The 15,307-nt window shown below is 40.7% G+C and overlaps 1 pseudogene; it reads left to right on the top strand.

Moving 5' to 3' along the window:
- Positions 1-10,561, top strand: part of LOC129401993 (40S ribosomal protein SA-like) — a 159,778-nt pseudogene extending 149,217 nt beyond the window's left edge.
- Positions 10,562-15,307: the final 4,746 nt, after the last annotated feature.

Below are 15,307 nucleotides of genomic sequence, written 5' to 3'. Positions count from 1 at the left end.
ATATTAGAAGTTCTGTTTGGTCTCTGGAGAACTTTCAATGACCTTAAGGCATGTAGTTAAATTATACATCAGGACAGGATTACATTAAGGAGTTTTGAAAAGAGAGCCTCAATAAGGAATAGCACAATATGAATTTAATAATGTACCTTACTACAGAATCTCCTAGCCCTGCTCCTAGCTGTCTTCAACGAGGCTCCCTTGGAGGGTGGTGGGTTGAGTTTCCCTCCCCACATGCAGAACTCTGGCAGCCAAAACCCTCCATAATGCAGCCACAGGTATGCCCAAGGCCACTCTCCACATGCTCAGACGAGCCTCATGCATGAAGGAATTGACAGAGGAACAAAGGTATGTGGGTCTCATGGCTAAGATCTCCAAGCCTGGTTGGATCGAGACTGAGCCTCCTTCACCCAGATCCAGTAGCTTGGCAGTCACACGCACAAACTCCTCCGGTGCCATGAAATCTCATCAACAGTCAAGATGCAGAGACTGTAAAACAAAGCTCCCAAAAGGAAGAAAGTGATGCAGAATCTCCTACTCCTGCACCAGGCTGTCTTCAATGGGACCGCCTCAGAGGTGGGCGGGTTGAGTTTCCCTCCGTGCCCCAAACAGAGCCCTGGCAGCTGAAGACCTCCAGAACCCAGCCATAGCCATGCTCAAGGACACTTCCACATGTTTAGATGAGCCCCTTAAGCTGGGAGGTTAGGTTACTTATGTGGGCCTACTCCTCCTTCCTGAAGAATGCTTGTAGAGCTATAATCTTTCCTCTTAACACAGCTTTTGCTGTGTCCCATAAGTTATAAAACTCATGTCCTCATTTTCATTCATTTCCAGGAACGCTTTTTTTTTTTTTTGGATCACCCATTCTTTTTTTTTTTTTTTTTTTTATTGAATCACCAAGTGGAGGGTTACAAAGTTCTCAGGATTATGTCAGTTATACAATATTCAAACACCCCTCCCTTCACCAGTGCCCATCTTCCATCCCCAACCCCCCCAGTATATCTGCCGCCCCCTCCCACCTCCCTAGTCCCCACCCTTGTACGTGATAAGTTTCACTTCATTTGCGCTTATCTCGATTACATTCCATGTTTCAACACACAACTCACTACCGTTGCTGGGGTTTCCCCCCAAAAAGAAAAAGACAGTCCTATTGCCAATGAGGCATTTGATAATTCTCCATTACTAAGCATATAGAGATATTACGTCCTGCTGTTTGTTACATAACTTTTCTTTTTCCCCCTTGCCCCGCGCCACCAAGTTCACGCCTGTTTAGTAATCGCCACGCTGTCTGACAAAGGGAAAAAAACCGAAGAGGATGGTTATTTCCCGTCATCAGCCGGCGTGGGGCTCTGGCTTAGTTGATAGTCTAGTAGAGTGTCTGGAAGCAGTTTCTGGAACCAAAGCTCTTGCGCTGATATCGGCTCCGGCTCGAGATACCACCAGCGTCCCGCTGGTCCATGTACCTAATTTTTCCCCTTATTTCCCATTCCCACGCCACCAGGTCTGTTTGCTTAATGGACATCACACTATGTTTGACACCACGCCACGTTTCTTCCCGAGAAAGAAGGATATTTCTTCTCAGCCGGCGTGGGGATATAGCTTAGTTCAGTCTAGAGAGATGGCTACCACTTTGATTGCCTTCAATATTTCAACAAAATACTTACTATTCTTGTTAGGATCACCCACAAAAGTCCGACCCATTAAGAAGGAACCATTACATACTGCTGATACTAAGATGACATTAGGACGCGCGGCTGCGGCAGCGGCCGCGCGGTTCTGGGTTTCTGTCTAAAGTCCAGGGAAAAAGTTGAAGGAGAGAGAGAGAGATTTCCGCACGGGGGACCTGGCGGAAACTCTCAAGTCACATACTGCAGGTTGCTGGTGGGCTGCCGGTGTCCCAAGCAGCTCCATCCTCTTCGTCAGTCATTCTGGGGGTGCGGGCATGGAGAAATAGGAAAGCCCACGTGGCTGCACTCTCTTTAAGTGTCCGATGTGGGCGGAGACCGGTACTTCCCCGCCCTGGATCCCCCGCCAGCCGCGCGGCGCACTTGGGTGCGTCTCTCCATTTTGTGCTCAGAAGTGGGGTAGATGCTGTGCTGTGCCCAGAGGTTGAGGGGAAGAGAGATAGATTAAAGAAAAAAAAAAAAGAGAAACGCCAGGCCCCCGCTCGGGGGACCTGGCGGAAACTCTCAAGTCACATACTGCAGGTTGCTGGTGGGCTGCCGGTGTCCCAAGCAGCTCCATCCTCTTCGTCAGTCATTCTGGGGGTGCGGGCGCGGAGAAATGGGCTCCAGGAACGCTTTGATTTCATCTTTATTTCCTTTCTAAGCCACTCACTGTCCAATAGTGAACTGTTTAATTTCCAGGTGTTTGATTTCGTTTCCTGTTTATGTGTGTGATTTATTTCTAATTTCAGCACATTGTGGTCTGAGATTGTTGATACAATCTATATCTTCTTAATATTACAGAGGTATGTTTGTGGCTCAGCATGTGATCTATCTTGGAGAATGTTCCATGTACACTTGAGAAGAATGTGTATTCAGATTTTGAGGATGTAGTATCCTGTATATATCTGCTAAGTCCCTTTCTTCCATTTATTCCCTCAGATGAAGTATGTCCTTGCTAAGTTTGAGTCTGGTTGATCTATCAAGAGGTGATAAAGTGGTGTTGAAGTTTCCCACTAGTATTGTTTTGCTATCCATGTCTTTCTTCAAGTCTATAAGGAGTTGTTTTAAGTACTTTGCTGGTTCCTCATTAGGTGCATATATATTTACTATTGTTAGTTCTTCCTGTTGTACAGATCCTTTATCAATAAGAAATGACCTTCACTGTCTCTTGTGACCTTCTTCAGTCTGAAGTCAATGTGGTCTGATACTAGGACGGCTACCCCAGTTTTTTTTTATGGGAATTGTTCACCTGTAGGATTGTTTTCCACTCTTTAACTTTGAGCCTGTGTTTACTCTGACTGTTGAGATGTGTTTCTTGCAGGCAGCAGAAGGTTGGGTTCAATTTTTTTTTTAATTTTATTTTATCACCATGTGGAAAGTTACAAAGTTCTCAGGTTTATGTCTCAGTTATACCATATTCAAACACCATCCCTTCACCAGTGCCCATATTCCACCACCAAAATCCCCAGTGTACCCCCCAACCCCACCCCAACTGTATAACTGATGAATTTCACTTCATTTTCTCTTCACCTTGATTAAGTTCCATATTTCAACACAAAACTCACTATTGTTGTGGGAGTTATACCCCCAAACAAGATAACCCTATTAAGGAAGTATTTGATAATTAGTTTTCCATTAAAAGACTGTATGTTTTCAGGTTTTAGAAAAGGATTCGGATGTGTCCCAGTCCCGAATCCCGGAGCCGTGTTAGTGGCTGCTCAGTGTCGCCAGGGCTCCATCTGGAGAAGGTGTGCAGGCTGCACCTCCTTCTTCCTGCTCCCCGGTGTTGTTGGCCCCAATTCGGGTCTGGAGCATTTTCCGGGCTATGTTGCTCACCAGAATGCCTGGCCGCTTCTCTGTTGATTGTCTGGGTTCAATTTTCTAATCCATCCTTCCACTCTGTCTTTTAATTGGTGCATTTAGCCCATTTAGGTTGACTAAGATTGTTATTGGGTTTTGTCCATTTTTTTTCTGCTGAAATTTGGTGTATTTGAGGGCCCTATCTTGTCTTAAAGTAGTCCATTCAGTTGTTCTTGTAACCATGGTTTTGACTCTATGAAGTTCCTGAGTTGTTTTTTTATCTGTGAACTGTGTGTTGTTCTTTCTGTTACGAATGTAGTCTAGGCAGGTAAAGTATTTTTGGTGAGACATTTATTTCATTGAGTTTTTTCACTATGTCCCACCACTGTTTTCGGGCTGTGAGGGTTTCATAAGACAAGTCGCCTGTGAATCTTATGGGTGCTCCTTTATAGGCAATTTCTTTCTTTGATCTTGCTGCTTTCAGGATTTTGTCTCTATCTAAGGTTTTGGTCACTTTGATCAGGATGTGTCTTGGGGTATTTTTCTTTGGATTTCTTCTAGCTGGTACTCTTTGGGCTTCCTGAATGTGGGCGCATATTTTCTTCAGCTCTAGGAACATCGTAGCAATGATGTCTTTGATAGTTTCTTCTTCATCAGGGTTTTCTTCCTGTCCCTCTGGGACTCTAATAATTTTTATATTACTCCTCTTGGCTTCATCATGATCTTCTCTTGCCATCTGTTCCAGATTGTCACTATCTTTTCCATTTTCTGTTCCTTTTCTAGAGAGTCTCTGGACTTCATCTCCTAGCTCACTGATTCTGTCCTCAGCAGCTGTTACTCTCCTGTTCAGGCCTTCCATTGAGTTTTTTAATTTGCCTACCAGGTTTTTCAGGTCTGACATTTCCGTTTGTAATTTTGTTTCCATTTTCCACATTTCTATCTTCAAATCCTCTTGTATTTTATTGGCATTGCTTTCCATTGTTTCTTTTAGCTCCCTAAGCATCCTCAGTAGCTCCTTTCTAAATTCCTTGTCAGGGAGGTTGTATAGCACTTCATTGCTGTTTGGTTCTTCTGGGCTAGCCTCCTCAGTAAGTAATTTTGGTGGGAATCTGTGTTGCTTTACCATTATGACATATGTCGCTTAGCCCTCCACACTCACTGTTACTATTCTGCTTAGATTCAGTATTAATTGAAGCTGGATTAATGAGTTTTTGGCTAATGTGTTTCTGGTGGTTAAGCTAACCTGGTGAAAGTCCCAACTATGTGGGTAACTTATGGTTCTTGTGGGATATAGAGGGGAGAAAATAACTCTAATAACTCTGTGGCCGCATCTCCAGGAAGGAGCCTTGACATGGGCCAATACCTGAATGGGATGAGCAGAGGATGTGCGGAATGTTTCAGCTTGGGCTGTGCATGCGGTATGCCTCAATTACCGTCTCCCACAGACCAAGGCTGAAAACAAGCTTTCCAGGGCACTGGTTAAAAACGGCTCTGGGAAGGAGCCCTGACATGGGTCGGTATCTGGATGGAATGACTATATTGACAAATTCTTAAAAATATACATAAAATACTGACAAAGTTATAGTCCTATTTGCTATAACTAATGTGGTACTATAAAACAAAGCTCCCAGAAGAGAGTTATGCAGAGTCTCTTGTCCCCGCACCTGAACTCATCGCCCGGGTCCCTTGGAGTGAGGCAGGTTGAGTTTCCCTCCCTGCTCCTAGGAGAGCCCAGCAACCGAAGACCTCCGGAACCCAGCCACAGCCATGCTCAAGTTCACTCTCCACACGTTCAAACGAGCCTCATGCATGAATGAACCAGCAGAGGAACCCAGGTGTGTGGGATCCAAGGCTGAGATCTCTAAACCTGCTCGAATTGGGACTGGGCCTCCTCTTCCCAGATTCCCCATTTTCCAGTAGCTAGGCAGTCACACCCACAAACTTCCCCCCCCCCCCCACGGCGCCATGTAATCCCATCAATGGCCAAGATAGAGACTAGAAAACAAAGATCCCGGAAGTGCACAGCTGCATTTGCAGCCTCGCGACCTTTTATAGCCTAGTTCTTTCTCTCAGAGAACCTGGCAAGATACCGAGAGCATCCTGTCCGCATGGCAGAGACTGGCAAGCTCTCCGTGGTGTATTCAACATGCCAAATATAGTAACAATGATGGGTCTCATTCCCCTTACCCTGAAAGAGCCTCTAATGTGGCACTTCTGGGAAGAACAAGTAAAGAGAGGCTGCTAAAATCTCAGGGCTAGGATGAATGGAGATGTTACTGTCGCCCACTCAAGCAAATTGATGATCAATGGGATGACAGTGATACAGTGAATGTGGCACATAATCTTTTAGATCTTTGTACACACATATTTTATATACAGCTACAAATAAAAAATCTATATGGCTAAGTGTTATTATTGTACTTTGCATATGTGGAATTTGATTATGCACATTATTCCAAAATTTAAATTTCCCTTGATATCTTATTTAAATATCACTATATATAAATATATCTCACTTATTGCAACTGCTGTGGCATGTTTTATTCTATCTATGTATGCACTTTGTTAAGCCCTTTCCTATATGCTTAAATGACTCCCATTTTTCCTGTTATAAATGATGTTTTAATGTACGACCGCATGATGAACACCCAATATGTGTGAGAAATAAGGCATTTTCTGTTTACTATAGTCACACCTATCTGTAGAATTGTTGAGTCAAGTGTTCTTTATGTTTTTATTTAAAAATATACTACTAAGTCATCATAGAGTGAAATACTACATGCCAATATGTAATTTTTTCCCTTAAGAGTGATTTTATATTCTTTGGATATATACCCAGAAGTGGAACATATATATCATATAGTAGGTCTATTTTTATTCTTCCAAGGAAACTTGATACTATCCACAGTGACAGAACAAATTAACAAATTTCTACTTGAACAATAGTGTACAAGTTTTTCTTCTTTCCATGTCTTCACCTACTTTTTGCTTTTTGATAACAGTCATTCTAACAAGTTATCAAAGTCATTCTAACAAGTTCACCTACTTTTAAGTTGATGAGTCAAATAGTCTCATGTTTTTGCTAAGTCATTCTAACAAGTTATCAAATATGAAAAGCAAGTGTTATTAATATTTCATTGTGTATCCCAGGATATATATTAACTCAATAATCATAATCTATGCTACGAAAGTAGTATTCTTACTCAAAGTTGTGAAAACTGAGTACAGAGAGTATCGTATCCAAGGTGATACAGCATACAATAATGGAACAAATATTTGAATCCAGGAAATTTGTTCAAGGATCTAAACAGTAGACTTGCTTTCCCTTAATATGTACTATACAAATATGTATACAAAATAAATACAAAAGTAAAACAACTTAAAATAATTTTCTGTTATATATTATATATAATTATAAATAATATACTATACAATAAGTTTTATAGTTATCAATTCAATTTTAATAAGAATAGTGATTGACATGTTCATTAAAAAATTAAATTTACACTTTATGAACCAACCATCCATGACTCTGGTTCTGGGGCCAGAGAGATAGTATATTTGGAGAGGCTCTTGCTTTGCAGGAGGCTGACCCAGATTCAATCTCCTTTAACCCATATGCTACACCGAGTAGGCCATGAGTGATTCCTGAGTGCAGAGCAAGTTGTAACACCTGAGTAGAATTCTCTGGGTGTGGCCCCCAAACAAATTAAAACAAAACTCTGGATTTTAGTTCAATTGGCTGTCTAACAACACTGTATCACTGTCATCCTATTGCTCATTGATTTGCTTAAGCAGGCACCAGTAATGTCTCCATTGTGGGACTTGTTACTGTTTTTGGCATATTGAATACACCATGGGTAGCTTGCCAGGCGCAGGCAATATATCAAACAAAATACAGATAAAAATATTCATATATATGGGTCTACTTATGTATACAACTTGCTTTTTCTCCCCCTATCTCTCTCTCTCACTCACAATATCACCACATACACACACCACTTAAACACACACACACACATCCCTACCTCTAAATATATCTAAGAGGATAAAGTTTATTCAGCCCATAAGCACATTACCCAAAATGTGCTTCAGAATGTGCTTTATTAAGAAACTGCCATTTTAAAGCTAAGGATCTAAGTTTCCACTGGATCAATGGGACAGTTTTATCACAAGATGGAATGTCTAACATAAAAAAGAATATTATTCTACAAAGGTAAACTCAAGAGGAAGAAGCTTATACTAAATGAACTTTTTAATTTTTAAACCCATATAACAGTTAATCAATCTTTTCAATTAATTAGTTTGACTGGAAATGTTCATTTTTCCACATATTAACATGTCTCAAGTGATGAAAATGTATCACATTTTTCATCTTTAACAGAGTGGAATTTTATGTTTGATAGTTTATCTCCAAAGACGGTCACCATTTCCCTTCTGAGTCTATAATCTAGTCTTCCGTTCACTCTGCATACCATTGACACATGACTGCCTTAGCAAGTAGATTATTACCAAAGCAAAGCAGTTTGAGTTCTGAAACTTAGCGGCAAGGAGCACTTTGACTTTTATCTGCTCATATTAGAATATTCTGGGGAGAGCCAATCACCATGCATGCTGTTAAAGAGATCAATCCATACAAATACTGAAGGTAAGATGTTTGACCAGCTTCCAATTCTCTGGACAACTTAACTCTGATGTCTGACTGTGATTGAGAAAACCTTCACAGGACCTTGGCTCTGCTCTGACTCCTTCTGTGTAGGAAATACCAATATATTTGAAAATAAAACATGCAGACATTAGACCTAGTCATCGACAGAATATTTACATTCTGTCAATAAAAAATGTGAAACATAACAAATTAGATTACGCTGTATAGCTCTGAAATTACAGTACTATTAGTTAAAAAATAATTCTACTAAAAATTTGCATTTGAAAGACCAATTTGCTTGAAAATTTTATTTCTATATTTTAAGACAGATATGTGAAAATAAGCATTCTCAAAGTATACTATAAAAAGAAATAGAAATAAACATTTAAAACATACATTCCCCAAATGCTCTGTTTTTAAAGTTTTTGTTCAAAAATATTTATTTTAACCATTTATTGTTTAACATGTCACTCTTCCCCAATTTCTTCCAAAAAAGTATCTAAGTAGCAAACTATGATTTCACCATAATAAAAGTCTATATAAGCTGTAATACTATTGTAAACATGTTACAAAAATAAGTTCAACAACAAAAATTCTGGTTTTATTGCAAAATACTTTTGAAGACTGTATAACATGTCTCTGTATATATTCTTCATATTTATTCTCCAACCACTACCATCTCTTTTGTTTGTTTTGGTTTATTTTGGTTTGGGGGCCACACCTGGTGGTACTTGGAAGTTACTCCTGGCTCTGCATGCAAGAATTACTCCTGGTAGGTTCAGGGGATCATATGGAAGGGTGGGGGGTCCAACCCAAGTTGGCTACATGCAAGGCTGTACTATAACTCCAGCCTGACCAATTATTAGCATTTTACATTTCTCTCTATATATGTCTGTGTATAATTTTATATCAATTTTGAGAGTAAGTCATATGTATGTTCTATTTTATGTTTAAGTATAACAGTGCACTTCATAGTTCCTATGAACAAGGACATATTCCTGTAAAATCAGTGTAGTAATCAAAACCAGGAACTTCCCAATGATAGAACTGATAGAATCTACAAAGCTAATTCAGATTTCATTAATTATTCCAGTAATATCATTTTGAAAAAGTTAAAACAGCCTTTCTGCGCTGCCCAGCAAAAGAATCCACATGATATTCTTCACCATCATAACTTCAAGAGAAATGTCACAATGTTCTGCAAATGAAGAAGGATAATGTCCTTCAATTCCTTGCAGCAGGCACCCACTTAGGTGGCACCAACCTGAATGTCCAGTTGGAACAGTACATCTACTAAAGGACAAATGTTGGCATCTACATCATCAGTGTGAAGACAACTGGGGAGAAGCTTCTGGGGCAGTGTGTGCCACTATTGCCACCAAAAGCCCACCTGGTGTCAGTGTGGTCTCATTCCGGAATGCTGCAGGCGAGCCCAGCTGGAGTTCATTGCTGACACAGATCTCAAATTGCTGGCCGAGTCACTGCTGGAAACTTCCCTAACCAAATCCAGACAGATTTCCGGGGTCTCAGACTTCTGTCGGTTACCCATCACAGGGCTGACCACCATCCCCTCAAAGAAGTGTATTTTTAATTTTATTTTTATTTTTAATGAATCACTGTGAGATACACATTCACAAAGCTTTTATGATCAAGTTTCAGTCATACAATATTCCAATATCCATCTCTCCACCACTGTACATTTTTCACCACCAGTGTCCCCAGTTTCCCTCCTGACCCCTCTCCTGCTCCCCTGCCTGTCTCTATGGCAGGCATTTCTCTCTCTCCCTGCCTCCCGTGTCTCTCTCCCTCCACCCTCTCCTTTTGCACTTTATGGTTTGCAATACAGATACTGAAAGGCCATTTTGTCAGATCCTTTACCTCCTTTAAGCACACAGCTCTCATTCCCTTCCAACAAGCACTATCATAATGGTCCCTTCTCTATCCCAACTGCCCTCTATGTTATTCCTTCAAGCAGCTTGCATCTTCTGGGAAGTTTTCATCTTCCATTAACCTGCCATCATTGGTCCATGGAACACAGACTCTCTGTGCTGTGTGAGCATTGCAGTCTCTTGTAAAAACAGGGAAGCTCGCTCTGTGGAGTTCATCACGTGGCAGATGCTGGCCCAAGAGTTTCTGCACAACCAGGCACCATATCCAGTGAACACCTATGAGAGATCAACTTTGATCTCTGCTTATCAGAGATCTTGAGACTGAAAAAGAGGAGCATGCTGTGACCAAGGAGAAATTTCAGGGTGAATGGTTGCCCCAGCTCCTGGGTTTATCACTGTTTTGCCTGAGGTTGCAGCCTGGTCCAAGGGCTGCAGGTGCCCTCAGTACTGAATCACAGCTCCCAGATGAAAACTGGAGTGCTCACCCTGCCACAGGAAACTGGTGTTCAGCCCCCACTGCTCAGGCCACTGAATGGGTAGGAACCACCACTGACAATTAAGACCAGTAAGCTGTTCTCTAGACTCGAACAGAAAATGAAAATAAGATTGATGGAAACAAATGACTTTCTGAAAATAAATTTAAAAAGACAAAAATTACACCCAAGATCTCACTGGGCTCACACATTATATGACTTTGTATCCTTTACTTTATCTCTTTTGTCTCCTTTACTTTGGAACATTTCTTGTCTTTCTCTCTCCCGTGACTTTGCTTCTCCTGAAAAGTTTAAGCAATTTTTATTTTAAAAAATTAATTAAACACCATGAGATACAGTTACAGATTTACAAACTTTCATGATTACATTTCAGTCATACTATGATCAAGTACCCATTCCTCCACCAGTGCCCATTTTCCACCACCAATGTTCCAAGTATCCCTGCCACCACCCACATTCCCCTGCCTCTGTGGCAGACACATTCCTTTTTACTCTCTCTCCTTTTGAGTGTTATTATTCGCAATACAAGTACTAAATGGCCATCATGTTCAGTCTATAGTCTACTTTCAGCACCCATCTCCCATCCTGAGCGAGCCCTCCAAGCATCCTTTACGCAGTGGTCTCTTATCTATCTCAGCTGCCTTTCCCCCCAGAATGTGAATCCAGCTTCCAAGCCATGCACTGATTCTTCTGGCCATTATCTTTACTATCGTTGGGTGTTAGTCTCCCATCCTGTTACTTTATATTGCAGAAATGAGTGCATTCTATGTCTGCCCCTCTCTTTCGGACTCATTTCACTTAGAATGATACTCTCTATGTCTATCCACTTATATGCAAATCTCATGACTTCATGTTTTCTAACAGCTGCAAAAAATTCCATTGTGTAGATGTACCAGAGTTTCTTTAATGAGTCATCTATTCTCAGGCACTCAGTTTCTTTCCATATTCTGGCAATTTTAAATAGTGTTTAAATAAACATACAAGTGCAGACGTCATTTCTTCTACTATAATTTTTTACATCTCTGGGATATATTCCCGGAAGTGGTATTTCTGGGTCAAATGGGAGCTTAATTTCTAATTTTTTAATAAATTTCCATACTGTTTTCCAAAAAAAGGGCTGAACAATTCGGCACTCCCACCAGCAGTGAAGGAGAGTCTCCTTCTGTAGGATAACGTTGGTTTGCCATTCCTCCCTGGCTTCTGGGACCTTGTGTTTGTTGATTGCACCTCAACTTGTCAATTACCTTTGTCTCCTGATCAGACTCTTACTTGTAAATATTGTCTTTCTCTTCTCCTTAATGTCCTTTGCATGGTTAGTTATTTCAGAGCAATTGCTTTTTGTATGGATACAGGAAGACAGTTAAAAAGAGAAGCCTGTGGCTTAGGAGTTAATTGACTCCAGATAAGGTTATCTCCTGGACATCTGCTCTCTGGACTTAAGCCTCAGTTGCCCTTACTTCCTGGTCCCCAAAAGCAGGGTCCTGACAAAGGACTGGATTGACAGAGGGCAAGTGCTGAGCTATGAGCTACACTGGCAATTAAATGGGCCTGGCTAAAGTTCCCTAATGCTTAAATGTAAGAGCTTTGTTATGGACAAATTCTGTCATGATCCAAAAGTAATAATTAGATTTGGACCCTACTTGGGTTAGGAATGATGGATCAGGCCTGAGCACTATAGTCTGAGACTGTGGTGAGATGTCCCCAGGAGAGTCACCCTACAAGCCTAATAATGTCTATTCTGTGTCCATACAGAATGGTAAATATTAGGAAGTAGAATTAAAGATATTAATTGAGTTGCTGGTCTAAGGAGAGGAGAAACACCCCTTAAGTGCTGTTTTGCCCTTGTAGGCTGCAGGTGGTTGGAAAGTCTGGAAAGACATTTTTTTTTCTTTTTGGGTCACACCAGAGATGCACAGGGGTTACTCCTGGCTCTGCACTCAGGAATTACCCCTGGCAGTGCTCCTGGGACCACATGGGATGCTGAGAATCAAACCTGGGTCAGCCGTGTGCAAGGCAAATGCCCTATCCGAAGTGCTATTGCTCCAGCCCCAGGAAAAACATTTTTTACTGTGCTTCCTTTGGGGAGGTGTGGCTGGGGAAGTGTGGTGAGAGAAGAAAAAGAGTGGCTGCTAGGAGGAGGAAGAAGGTTGCTGCAGGGGGATTGAAAGAGAAGGAGAGAAGAGAGGAAGGGACAGGAGACGCATATAGCGGGAAGAAAGAATTACACGGTCAGAGATAGATAGACAGAGAGAGAGGATTGGAGAGAGCTGGGACAGACAAGACATTGAATACATGGCAACTAATCAGCAACCAGCTTGGCCCTCATTCTTCCATCCAAGGCAACAGCTATCCTGGGTGGAGAAGCGGCTCCAGAGCACTGAACACAGGGGCTGAGAGTAAGCTGCCCAGAGAGCCCGAGAACATCCTTTCAAGTGTAATCCCCGAGTGAGGTGTTTGCATAGCTCCACTGAGTGGGGGGATTTTCACAGCTGGAGTCCCTGGGTGCAGGCCCGAAGGATCAACTAAAGGAAAAAGAAATTACACACCCTTCTTCACACATCCAAGCCAACACTGGCTGTTTTTGTTCTTCTGGATGTATGCCAGTTTCTGTGGTGTGAGATGATATCTGATTTTGTTTTAATCTGCATCTCCCTGATGATTAGTGATGAAGAACATTTTTTCATGTGCCTTTTTGATATTCGGATTTCTTCTTTGAGAAAGTTTCTGTTCAATTCATCTCCCACTTTCTAATGGGATTGGATGCCTTCTTCTTGTAGAGTTCAACCAGTGCCTTGCATATCCTTGATATTAACCCCTTATTTAAGGGTATTGGGTGAATATCCTTTCCCATTCTGTAGACTGTCTTTGTATTCTGGTCACTGTTTCTTTTGAGGTGCAGAAGATTCTTAGTTTAAGATACTTCCATTTGTTAATTTCTGTTTCCACTTGTTTGGTCAGTGGAGTGTCATCTCTGAAGATACCTTTAGCTTCAATGTTGTGGAGGGTTTTACAGACCTTTTTGTCAATATATCTATGGATTCTGGTCTGATATTGAGGTCTTCAATCCATTTGTGTATGGTGTTAGGTAGAGGCCTGAGCCTATTTCCTTTGCATATAGCTTTCCAGTTTTGCCAGCACCATTTGTTAAAGAGACTTTCCTTACTCCACTATATATTTCTTGCTCCCTTATCAAAGATTAGTTGGTCATATATTTCAGGGTGTGTGTAAGAATATTCAACCCTATTCCATTTGTTTAAAGAATTGTCTTTGTTCCAATACCAAGCTGTTTTAATTAATACTGCTTTGTAGTACAGTTTGAGGTTGGGGAAGGTGATGCCTCTCATCTTCTCTCCCTCTCCAATCCCAAGAATTGCTTTAGCTACTCGTGGGTATTTGTTGTTTCATCTGATTTTAAAAAGTGTTTGATCAATTAATTTGAAGAGTTTCATAGTATCCTTATAGGTATTGCATTGAATCTGTATAAAGCTTTGGGTAGCACTGTAGCACTGTCGTCCATAGATTTGCTCAAGCGGGCACCAGTAACGTCTCCATTGTGAGACTTGTTGTTACTGTTTTTGGCATATCGAACCAGGGTTGGCCGCATGCAAGGCAAATGCTCTACCCATTGTGCTATCACTCCAGTCCATAATGCTATGGGTAGTATTGTCATTTTGACAATGTTAATTCTCCCAATCCATGAGCAGGGAATGTGCTTCCATTTCCTCATGTCCTCTTTTATTTATTTATTTTTTTTATTAGTGAATCACCATAAGGTACAGTTACATACATACATACAAACTTTCATGCTTGTGTTTCAGTCATTGTTGCACTCCTTACAATAGCCAAAATCTGAAAGAAACCTGAGTGCCCAAGAACAGATGACTCATTAAAGAAAGTTTGGTACATCTACACAAAGGAATAATATGCAGGTGTTAGAAAAGATGAACTCTTTTATTTCTTGAAGTAGCATTTTATAGTTTACTTTGTAGAGGCCCTTTACCTCCTTAGTTAAGCTGTTTTCTAGTACCTGATTTTTTGAGGCATGATTCTGAACGGGATTGCTTATTTAATATTGCTTTCTTCTCTTTCATTATTTGCATATAGGAAAGCCATGGACTTTTTGGGTATTGATTTTATAGCCTGTGACTTTACTATATGATTCTATTGTTTCTAGGAGCTTCTTGGTAGAAGCTTTAGGGTTTTCAAAATATAGAATCATATCATCTGCAAAGAGTGAGAGCTTGATTTCTTCCTTTCCTTTCTGGATGCCTTTAATATCTTTTTCTTGCCTAATTGCTATTTCAAATACTTCCAGTACTATATTGAATAGAAGTGATGAGAGTGAGCATCCTTGTCTTGTTCCTGATCTTATATGGTTTTTTTCCATTAGAATAATGCTTGCCATACGCTTGTGGTAGATAGATCTGACTATATTGAGGAAAGTTCCTTTCATACCCATTTTGCTGAGAGTTTTTATCACAAACCAGTGCTGGATCTTGTTAAATGCTTTCTATGAATCTATTGATATGATCATATGGCTTTTATCTTTTATTGATATGATTGATAATGTTGATTGACATCCGAATGTTAAACTATCCTTGTATCCCCTGGGATGAATCTCACTTAGTCATGGTGTATGATCTTTTTGATGAGTTGTTGGATTCTATTTACTAATATTTTGTTCAGAATCTTCACATCCATGTTCATCAAGGATATTGGTGCATAATTTTCTTTTTTTATGGTCTTCTTTTGGTATTAGGATGATATGTCCCTCATAGAAACTTTTGGGAGTGTTTCTGCTTCTTCATTTTC

Source organism: Sorex araneus, chromosome 1, assembly GCF_027595985.1.
Source record: "Sorex araneus isolate mSorAra2 chromosome 1, mSorAra2.pri, whole genome shotgun sequence".
NCBI lineage: Eukaryota > Metazoa > Chordata > Mammalia > Eulipotyphla > Soricidae > Sorex > Sorex araneus.
This window is presented reverse-complemented; position numbering and strand designations above follow the sequence as displayed.